Here is an 11,344-nt window from a genome sequence, read left to right as displayed (position 1 = left end):
CCTGCATCCCTTGTTTTTTTATTGAGACACAGTCTCACTCTGTTGCCCAGGCTGGAGTGCAATGGCACAATCTTGGCTCACTGCAACCTCTGCCTCCCGGGTTCAAGCGATTCTCCTGCCTCAGCTTCCCGAGTAGCTGGGATTACAGGCACCCGCCACCATGCCCAGCCAATCTTTGTGTTTTTAGTAGAGACAGGGTTTCACCATGTTGGCCAGGCTGGTCTCGATCTCCTGACCTCAGGTAATCTGCCCGCCTCGTCCTCCCAAAGTGCTGGGATTGCAGGCGTGAGCCACTGTGCCCGGTCTGAATTTGACCATTTTAGATGGTGCTTGCCTTATTTAACTTAAAATAGTGCCCTCTAGGTCTATACGATGGTCACAAATGGAATCATTTCCTTTTTAAAAATGCTGAATAATATCCCATCATATATATATGTGTGTATATATATATGCCACAATTTTGTTGTCTATTCATCCATCAATGGACATTTGTTTTCACACCTTGAATATTGCAGAGAATGCTGCAGTGATCGTGGAATGCACATATCCAGAGATACTGATTGGTTTCCTTCAGATATATACCCAGAAGTGAGTTGCTGAATCATATGGTATTTCTATTTTTAATTTTTTGAGGAACCACCACACTATTTTCCATGAGTTGTACCGATATATATTTCCACCAACAATGTATAAAAGTTCCCTTTTCTCCACATCCTCACCGACACTTGTTATTTATTTTATTTTATTTTTTGAAACGGAGTCTTGCTCTATCGCCCAGGCTGGAGTGCAGTGGCGCGATCTCGGCTCACTGCAAGCTCCGCCTCCCGGGTTCACGTCATTCTCCTGCCTTAGCTTCCCGAGTAGCTGGGACTACAGGCGCCCGCCGCCTCGCCCGGCTAATTTTTTTTTTGGTATTTTTAGTAGAAACGGGGTTTCACCGCATTAGCCAGGATGGTCTTGATCTCCTGACCTCGTGATCCGCCCGTCTCGGTCTCCCAAAGTGCTAGGATTACAGGCGTGAGCCACCGCGCCCAGCCGACACTTGTTATTTTTGAATTTTTGATAATACTCATGCTAACAGGTGTGAGATTAGGTCTCATTGTGATTTTGATTTGCATTTCCTTGATGATGACTGATGTTCAGCACCCTTTTATATACCTGTTGGACATTTGTATGTCTCCTTTGGAAAAATGTTTGTTCAGGTATTTTGCCTACTTTAAAATCAGGTTTTTGTTTTTTTTTTGCTGTTGAGTTGTATGAGTTCCTTATACATTTGGAATATTAACCCCTTATCAGATACATGGTATGCAAACGTTTTCTCCCATTCTATGGTTGCCTTTTCATTTTGTTGATTGTTTTCTTTGCTGTGTAGAAACTTTTTAGTTTGATATAATCTTATTTATTTTTTGCTTTTGTTGCTTGTGCTTTTGGTACCATGTCCGAAAATGGATATGGATTTTGATGGACCCCTCAAATTATTGTCAAAACCAATGTCATAGAGCTTTCCTGTATGTTTTCTTCTAACATTTTTATGATTTCAGGTCTTACATTTAAGTCTTTAATCTATTTTGAGTTGACTTTTGTGTATGGTATAAATGAGGTCTAGTTTCTTTTTTTAATGTTTGTGTTCAGCTCTTTTGTTTTTGCTCACAATTTCTTTAGATATTAGAGGTCTTTTGTAGCTCAATACAAGTTTTAGGATTTTTTTTTTCTTCTATTTCAGTGAAAAATGCCATTGGAATTTTGAAAGGGGTTGCAGCGAATCTTTAGATCGCTTTGGGTAGTAGATACATTTTAACAATATTGATTTTTCCTACTCATGGACATGGAATTTTGTGGAATAGGTTTACTGTTCACTGATTACTAACTTCCCTGAGTCCAGCAAGACTGAACACACTCATATGCAACAAATTAAATATAGTGGATTTATTACCTACAGATAGGCAGCAAGGGACAACAGAAGCCCAGTGTTCACTGCAAGCATTCCCCGAGTCTCTGGAAAGCTGCTTGTGGTGGATGGAATGTCACATGTGCATGCTCCACCTGCATTGCAGCTGAGGGACCTTCTCAAGAAAAGCAGCCTACCCTGGCTTTTTTTTTTTTTTTTTTTTTTGAGACGGAGTCTCACTCTACCGCCCAGGCTGGAGTGCAGTGGCCGGATCTCAGCTCACTGCAAGCTCCGCCTCCCGGGTTCATGCCATTCTCCTGCCTCAGCCTCCCGAGTAGCTGGGACTACAGGTGCCCGCCACCTTGCCCGGCTAGTTTTTTGTATTTTTTAGTAGAGACGGGGTTTCACCGTGTCAGCCAGGATGGTCTCGATCTCCTGACCTCGTGATCCGCCCGTCTCGGCCTCCCAAAGTGCTGGGATTACAGGCTTGAGCCACCGCGCCCGGCCTGGCTTTTTTTTTTTTTTTTTGAGACAGGGTCTCACTGTGTTGCCCAGACTGGAGTGCAGTGGCACGATCTTGGCTCACGGCAACCTCGGCATCCTGGGTTCAAGAGGTTCTCCTGCCTCAGCCTCCTGTATAGCTGGGACTACAGGAGTGTGCCATCAGGCCTGGTTAATTTTTGTATTTTTAGTAAAGATGGGGTTTTGCCCTGTTGCCCAGGCTGGTCTCGAACTCCTGGCCTCCCAAAGTGCTGGGATTACAGGTGTGAGCCACCGCACCTGGCTGGCTTTTTTTTAATACCCTGGGATATATGACATACTGGGCTAAATCATTGAAGGGCATCTTATTTCTAGGGTGGACTGGAATAGAGCCTGGGCTATTCTGGCCAACTCCTTATCTCACGATGGCAAATTCCCAGCACATTTTATAGTTATTCTTAGGAACTACAAGCAATAAACGGGGAAGAACTAAGTCAGTGCAAGACTCCCTCCCCCCAAAAACTGTCCTGCAGATATCTTTCCAATTATTTGTGACTTTCCAATGTATTTCATTAATGTTTTATAGTTTTCAGTGTACACGTCTTTCACCTCCTTATTTAAATTTATTCCTAAGTATTTGATTCTTCTTGATATTATTGCAGATGGGATTGTTATCTTAATTTCTCTTTTGGATAGTTCATTGTCAGGGTATAGAAATGCTACTGATATTTGTAGGTTGATTTTTGTATCCTGCAACTTTACTGAATTCATTTATTAGTTTTAGCAGTTTCTTTGGTGGAATCTTTAGGGTTTTCTACATATAAGATCATGTTAGCAAATGAGACCATTTAACTTCTTCCTTTTCTATTTGGATGCCATTTCGTTCTTTTTCTTGCCTAATTGCTCTGGCTAGGACTTCTAGTACTATGTTGAATAGAAGTGGTGAGAATGGATATCCTTGTCTTGTTCCCGGTCTTAGAGGCAAACTTTTGACTTTCACTGTTGAGTATGATGCTAGCTGTGGGCTTGTCATGTATGGCCTTATTATGTTGTGTTACATTGTTCAGTACCTAATTTGTTGAGAGATTTTATCATGAAAAGATTTTAAGTTTTGTCAGATACTTTTCTGCATCTATTAAGATGATCATTTTTACCCTTCATTCTGTTAATGTAATGAATCACATTTATTGATTTGTGTATTTTGAACCATTTTCACATTCCAGGAATAAATCTAACTTGATCATAGTGTATTATTCTTTTAATGTGTTGTTGAATTTTGTTTGCTAGTATTTTATTGAGGATTTTTGCATTTGTGTTTATCGGGGATATTGTCTTGTATTTTTCTTTTCTTGTAGTGTTCTTATCTGGCTTTGGGATCAGGGTAATGCTGGTCTTGTAGAAAGAGTTTAGAAGTGTTCCCTCCTCTTTAATTTTTGGAAAAAATTGAGAAGGATTGGCATTAATTCTTCTTTAAAGGTTTGTAGAATTCACCAGTGAAGCCATCTAGTCTTTGTTAGTACTCTGTTTAGATTTTGTATTTCTCCTGACTTAGTTTTTGTAGGTTGTAAGTTCTGAGAATTTATCCTCTTTTTTTTTTTTTTTTGAGATGAAGTCTTGCTCTGTCACCCAGGCTGGAGTGCAGTGGTGCAATCTCAGCTCACCGCAAGCTACGCCTCCTGGGTTCACGCCATTCTCCCGCCTCAGCCTCCCGAGTAGCTGGGACTACAGGCACCTGCCACCGTGCCTGGCTAATTTTTGTTTTTGTATTTTTAGTAGAGACGGAGTTTTACCGTGTTAGCCAGGATGGTCTTGATCTCCTGACCTCGTGATCTGCCCACCTTGGCCTCCCAAAGTGCTGGGATTACAGGCGTAAGCCACCACGCCTGGCTGAATTTATCCATTTTTTCATGCTACCCAATTTGTTGGTGTATAATTGGTCACAGTAACCTCTTATGATCCTTTGTATTTTCATCATATCAGTTGGAATGACTCATCCTTCAGTTATAATTTTATTTACATCTCATCTCTTTCTTAGTTTAGTTAAAGGTTTGTCAATTTTGTGTTTTTCAAAAACACAACTCTTTGTTTCATTGATTTCTTTTTATTGTTTTTCTAGTCTCAATTTATTTCTGGTCTAAATTTTATTATTCCTTTTGCTAACTTTGGGCTTTGCTCTTATTTTTATATTCCTTTGGGGTGTAACTTTAGGTTGTTTATGTGAGATCTTTTCTTTTATTAATGTAATCACTTGTTGCTGTGAACTTCCCTGCAATAACTGCTTTTGTTGCATCCCATACATCCCATTTTGGTGGTTTTTTTTTTTTTTTTTGGTTTTGTTTGTCACAAGATATTTTTGTCTTTTCTTTAAATTTCTTCTTTGACCCATTGGTTTTTCAGGAGTGTGTTGCTTAATTTCTGCATATTTGTGAGTTTTCCAATTTTCCTCCTATTATTTCTAGTTTCATTTCATTGTGATTGGAAAAGGTATTTCATATGATTTCAATCTTCGTAAATTCGTTAAGACTTATTTTGTTATTTAACATGTGATCTATCCTGGAGAATGTTCCATGTGGACTTAAGAAGAATGTGTATTTTGCTTCTGTTGGATAGAATGTCACATATATGTTCATTGGATCTATTTGGTATCTAGTGTTTAATTCCACTGTTTCCTTATTTATTTTCTGTCTGGATGATCCATCCATTGTTGAGTGGGGGTATTGATTTCTTCTACTATGTATTGCTGTTTTATGTCTTCCTGATGAATTGACCCTTTTGTTAGTATATATAATGACCTTCTTTGTCTCTTATGACAGTTTTTGACTTGAAGTCTATTTTGTCTCATGTAAGTATAGCCACCTTTGCTCTCTTTTGGTTATCATTTTTATGGGATATGTTTTTCATCCATTCACTTTTGGGCTATTTGTGTCCTTAGATCAAAAGTGAGTCTCTTGTAGACAGCATATAGTTGGGTCTTATTTTTGAAAATCCATTTATCGGCCAGGTGCGGTGGCTCGCACCTGTAATCCCAGCACTTTGGGAGGCCGAGGCAGGTGGATCATAAGGTCAGGAGTTCAAGACCAGCCTGGCCAAGATGGTGAAACCCCATCTCTACTAAAAATACAAAAATTAGCTGGACATGGTGGTGGGTGCATGTAATCCCAGCTACTCAGGAGGCTGAGGCGGGAGAATGGCATGAACCCCGGAGGCAGAGGTTGCAGTGAGCCAAGATCAGGTCACTGCACTCTAGCCTGGGTGAGAGAGCGAGACTCCATCTCAAAAAAAATAAATAGATAAATAAATAAATAAATTCCATTTATCCACTCTATGCCTCTTGATGAGAGAATTTAGTCTATATACATTAAAGTAATAATTGATAGGTAAGGACTTACTATTGCTATTTTGTTAATTGTAGTTCCTTTCTTCCTCTCTTGTTGTCTTCCTTTGTGGCTTTATTATTATTGTTTGTGGTGGTATGCTTTGATTCTTTTTTTTTTTTTTTTTTATCTTTTGCGTATCTACTATAGGATTTTTTATTTTGTGATTACCATGAGGCTTACATAAAACATCTTATAGTTATAATAGTCTATTTTAAACTGATAACAACTTAATTTTTATTACATACAAAGACTATACACTTTTACTTCTCCCCTCACATTTTTATTATTTATATCACAATTTACGGCTTTTTATATTGTGTATCCAACTATATACCATCATCATGGTATTAGAGAATTGTGAGTTTGACTATACTTACCTTTATCAGTGAGTATATGTTTTCATGTTGCTGATACATGTTCCTTTCATTTGAACTTGAAGGTCTCCCTTTCATATTTCTTGTAAGGCAAGTCTGGGGTGATGAACTTCCTCAGTTTTGGTTTGTCTGGGAAGGTCTTTGTCTTTCTTTCCTTTTTGAAGGATGGCTTTGCTGGGTATGTTTTTGGTTGGCAGTTTTTTTTCTTTCAACACTTTGAGTATATCATTCCACTCTATCTTGGTCTGCAGGGTTTTTGGTGAGAAACCCACCCACTAATAGTCTTATGGAGATTTCTTTGTATGTGTTGAGTTGTTTTTCTTTTGCTGCTTTAAAAATTCTCCGGTAAAAGGAATTTGAGGAGATAAAAAATAAATAAAACAAAAGGAAAAAAGTTATCTCTTTGTCTTTGATTTTTGACTATTTGATTATAATGCATCTTGGTGAAGACCTCTTTATTCTCAATGTATATGGAGTTCTTTGGGCTTAATGGATCTGGTTTTTTTTTTTTTTTTTCTTTACAGATTTGGAAAGTTTTCTGTCATTATATTTTAAAATAAGCTTTCCTTCCATTTCTCTTTCTCTGGTCCTTTTGGGATTTCTACGATATGTATATTAGTTTGCCTGATGTTTTCCCACAAGTCCAGCATAGTTGAGCCAGCTGCTAAGATCCATGCCTGTTGTTAATGTTCATGTTCTCTCAGCAGCAGTTAATGTGGGTCATGCACAGTGGTGTGTTGGACCCCATACATGGTGGGGTGGGGCATGCAGGTTGTGTAGACTCATTGGGTGGAGGATACTCGGGTGAGTCATCTGGTGGGATTTGTGGGCAGGTCTCCTGCTGGAGTCTGTGAGCTAGTTGGCAGAATCTGTGGTTGGTTGTTGAAACCATATGCTGGTTGCTGTGCACTCCATTCCCTTCTCCCTGTTCCTAGATGATCAGTCATGCTGATCATCTGCATTCTGGGCAGGGAGACAGAAGTGAGCCTCCTGGGCAATGTTCTTCAAGTCTAGGTTAGCCAGGTGTTCACTATACTTTTACCTTCCCCTGTGGAGCGATTGAAGGCCAAAGGAGCTTCTCTCAGCACAAGCTGTGCCTCCTTGGCGGAGAGCTGATGCAGGTAAAGTGGAACTGCACTTCTTACCCTTTTCGATGCTTCCACTCTTGGGTTGATTTGCTCCAGTGGGGTGCTGGAACCTCAGCCAGACTCCAGGCCTCCCACATAATGATTCTTATCTGTCACTGCCTGCCTTAACTGGTGTTTCTATGGGGGGATGAGAGCTGGAACATCCTGTTCTGCCCTGTTACTGATTTCACTCCTGGACTGAATTTTGAAGAATGAACAGAACTCACTACTAGATGTATAAAGAGAAAAGAGCATCCTAAGCAGAGGGAACTCCAGGTACAAAGGCACAGAAATTTAATATATCAAGGTGCTTGTGACGGACAGTAAGTTTTTTGTGGGACTTGGATGTAGGTTTCACGGAAGGGGACAGTGGGAGTGTGTAATTGCAAAGTTGATCAGGGGCCAGATTATCATGGGCTCATATGTACAGTGAAAACTATGAAAGAAAATGGAAAACTTGTGATGACTCTGCTTATTGAACTTTACCAGCGAAGGCTTTTCCTTTTATCTGAGCAGGATTTTAGACATGGATTCATCAATGAGCATTTGCAGTACTGTACATGGGAGAAGTCAGGAGTGATAGTTGAGCTAAGAGATAGAGATATCAGTAAAGGTATGTACAGTCACAGTTTGTGAGACAGGCAATAAGATGAATTCATTCAACTAATTCATTCAACTAATATTTGTTAAGTGTCTACCACATACCCCCAAACTTGTAGAAACTGAAGACACAGCAGTGAATAAAGAGAAAAAAATCTCACTCTTATTCTGTTATACTCCATGTATTTACTATATGTATATATATATATATATATTCTGGAGTATTTTTAAGCAAATCCCAGACATCATGTCATTTCACCTTTGAATATTTTAGTATGTGTCTTTAATTGATAAGGACTTTAAAAATACATAGCCTTCATACATAACTACCATATCATTTATCATATCATAATATATAATACCATGATATCATTTAATAGTATGCATTTATATTTTCACTAGTGTTTAAAAATGTCTTTTTAAAATTAGTTACTTTGGGCCAAGTGTGGTGGCTCACGCCTGTGATCCCAGCCCTTTGGGAGGCTCAGGCGGGCAGATCACTTGAGAGCCAGGAGTTCGCATCCAGCCTGATCAGCATGGTGAAACCCCATCTCTACTAAAAATACAAAAATTAGCCGGACGTGGTGGCGTGCACCTGTAGTCCCAGATACTCGGGAGGCTGAGGCAGGAGAATTGCTTGAACCTGGGAGGCAGAGGTTGCAGTGTACAGAGAGTGCACCATTGCACTCCATCCTGGGTGACAGAGCAACTCTATATCAGTAAATAAATAAATAAATAAATAAAATCAGGTGCCTTGAATCCAGGTTCAAATCCAGGGTCACGTATTGTATTTGATTGACATGTCTCTTGTCTCTATTAAAATCTAACACCTCCCTAGCCTTCCTTTGGTATTCTTTTTTTTTTATGCCTGTTAAAAAATTTTTAAAAATTATCATATAGTAAAATTAGCTTTTTGGTATACAGTTCTACACATTTTAACACATGTATAGATTCATGTAACCACGACCACAGTCAGTATACACAACAGTTTTTTCACCTGCATGTGTGGGGTAGGAGGGGATTTGGCGGTTGATCCTCTGTGACACGCTGTTAAGCACCCCCTTGATTTTGGCTCTGGGGCTCACCTTTCCACCCTGAACCTCCCAGGGCTGAGCCTTTCCAGGTTCTGCGGGGGTTTAATGGCTCACTTTGCACTGCGTTACTCTTCTTCAGGGTTAGGAAAATTAAATCGCCCAAGGTTCCGCATCGTATTGTGGAATTCAGACTCGAACCCAGGTTTTCCATCTTCAAACCTCTATGTTTAAAATTTATTGTATAAAACCAGAAAAAAGCCTGAGCACTTAGAGTACCAGAAGAACCAATTTCAGAATATAGATGCAGGATTCCTAAATAAAATAGTAACAAATTGAATCTAGCACAAATTAATGAAAAATCTATGCACGGTAGATAACTCAATAAATAAATATGAAGTAAAGTGAGGTACCATTTTTGTGCATAGGTTACTAACTTGGTGGAGATTTTAAGAGAAATACTACCAACTATAGGCAATGGATGGAGAAAATAGGCATTCTTATATGTTTCTGGTGTGAAACCAAAAATTGGTATCACCTTTCAAGGGGTCAGTTTTACTATATATAACAAAACTCTTAATATTTCATGCAACTTTTAACCCAGAAGTTCCACCTCTAGGAATTTATTTTCAGGAAGCAATCATGATATTCACAAAAATTTGGCTATGAGGATATTCATTTCAGTGTTATTTATAATATTGAAAATTAATAACAATGTATCTGTCCACTAATATGGACTTCATAAAATAAAATACCAGACACAAAATAATGTTGAAGAATAGTTTTAATAACATGAATATATGATAATGTTATAGTCAGTGAAATACATAGTTTCAAAACAGTGTTTTTTTTGTATTACAAGGGATTCTTTCTATTGCAAGTAATGAAAACTCAACTAAAAATGGCTTAAGAGAAAGAAAAGGAAGATATTGATTCATAATACTGGAAAGTCCAGTGTCAAAATGTCTTCAGGTAAGACTGCATCCAGCCTCATCCTCAGTAATCTGTTTCCATCTCTTGGTTTGGCTTTACTTTCAGATAGACTCTCTAAAAGCATAGTTAAAGAGAGCTACCGGCAGCTCTGGGATTATGCTTTACCAATTTAATAATCTAACAGGACAAGAGAATTTCCTTTCAAATCATTCTAGCAAAAATCCTAGGGCTGAATCTCATTGGCCAGGTCTGGCTCATGTACTCCTCTCTTTAACTGAGAGGAGGTGTGAGTCCCATTTGAACTATGTCATAATAATGATAGCTGAAATTGATTGGTATTGACTATGTGTCAGATTATGAGTCTAAGTCCCAGGATTTGATGTGTAACTTTAAGCAATTTAACCTTCCTAAGCCAGAAAAGAACACATAATCTGTGTCCTCTGTATTATTTCACTAAATTCTCTTGGCAATCCTACTGAAACAGATGCCATATCCACCCTCATTGTATGGATGAAGAAACTGAAGGTCAGGCAGGTTAATTATTGGCTTAGTCCATTTAGTGTTGCTATAAAGGCATACCTGAGGCTGGGTAATTTCTAAAGAAAAGAGGCCGATTTGGCTCATGGTTCTGTAGGCTTTACAAGAAGCATGGCACTGGCATCTGCATCAGGTGAGAGCCTCAGGCTGCTTCTACTAATGGTGGAAGGTGAAGGGAAGCCAGCATGTGCGGAGATCACATGGCGAGAGAGGAAGCAAGGTGTGGAGGCGATGCCAGGCTCTTTTTAACAATCAGTTCTCCTGGTAATGAATAGAAGAAGAACTTACCCTTGAGGGAAGACACTAATTTGCTGATGAGGGACCCACCCCCATAACCCGAATACCTCCCATTGGGCCCCACCTTCAACATTAGGTATCAAATTTCAACATGGGATTTGAAGGGGACAAACATCCAAACTAAAGCAAGTTTCTTTCTTTCTTTTTTTTGCATAGAGATGTCAACGCAAAAATTGCACAGGATAAAATCAAGTAGGCAAGGAAGTCTTTATTCAAAGCTATTGCAATGGGAGAGAGGCCAGAACTAAAATCTGAATTTACCTCCCCTGAAACAGAGTAGGAGAGTTTTTCAGAGCTGAAGTGTAGGGGGATCACAAGTTTCTTATTTAAGTTGAAAGAATTAGCAAATGATGCAATTCACTCACATGGATTGAGAATATGGGAGGTAGCAGTTCTTCAAAGAAGAATCAGATGCTGCTTCAGACCTTGACTATAAAGCCCAAAACAAAAGTAAAGAAAAACAAAACAACCCCATAGAATAAACAAGGATATAAAAACTTTAAAAGTCTACTATTCATATACTTGGAAAGGTACAGAATAGATTATACCCGTGTTATAAGAGCAGAATAAGATCATGATACTTTTTTTTTTTTTTTTTTTTTTGAGATGGAGTCTCGCTCTGTCACCTAGGCTGGAGTGCAGTGGCCGGATCTCAGCTCACTGCAAGCTCCGCCTCCCGAGTTCAGGCCATTCTCCTGCC

The 11,344-nt window shown here is 39.1% G+C and overlaps 1 long non-coding RNA gene across 1 annotated transcript; it reads left to right on the top strand.

Moving 5' to 3' along the window:
• Positions 1–512: 512 nt before the first annotated feature.
• LOC141408752 (uncharacterized) lies at positions 513–11,113 on the top strand. Its single transcript, XR_012425195.1, has 3 exons — positions 513–588; positions 9,740–9,849; positions 10,801–11,113. It is a non-coding gene; the product is annotated as an uncharacterized lncRNA (long non-coding RNA).
• The last annotated feature ends 231 nt before the right edge of the window (positions 11,114–11,344 follow it).

Source organism: Macaca fascicularis, chromosome 16 (assembly GCF_037993035.2).
Source record: "Macaca fascicularis isolate 582-1 chromosome 16, T2T-MFA8v1.1".
In the NCBI taxonomy this organism is placed as follows: Eukaryota; Metazoa; Chordata; class Mammalia; order Primates; family Cercopithecidae; genus Macaca; species Macaca fascicularis.
This window is presented reverse-complemented; position numbering and strand designations above follow the sequence as displayed.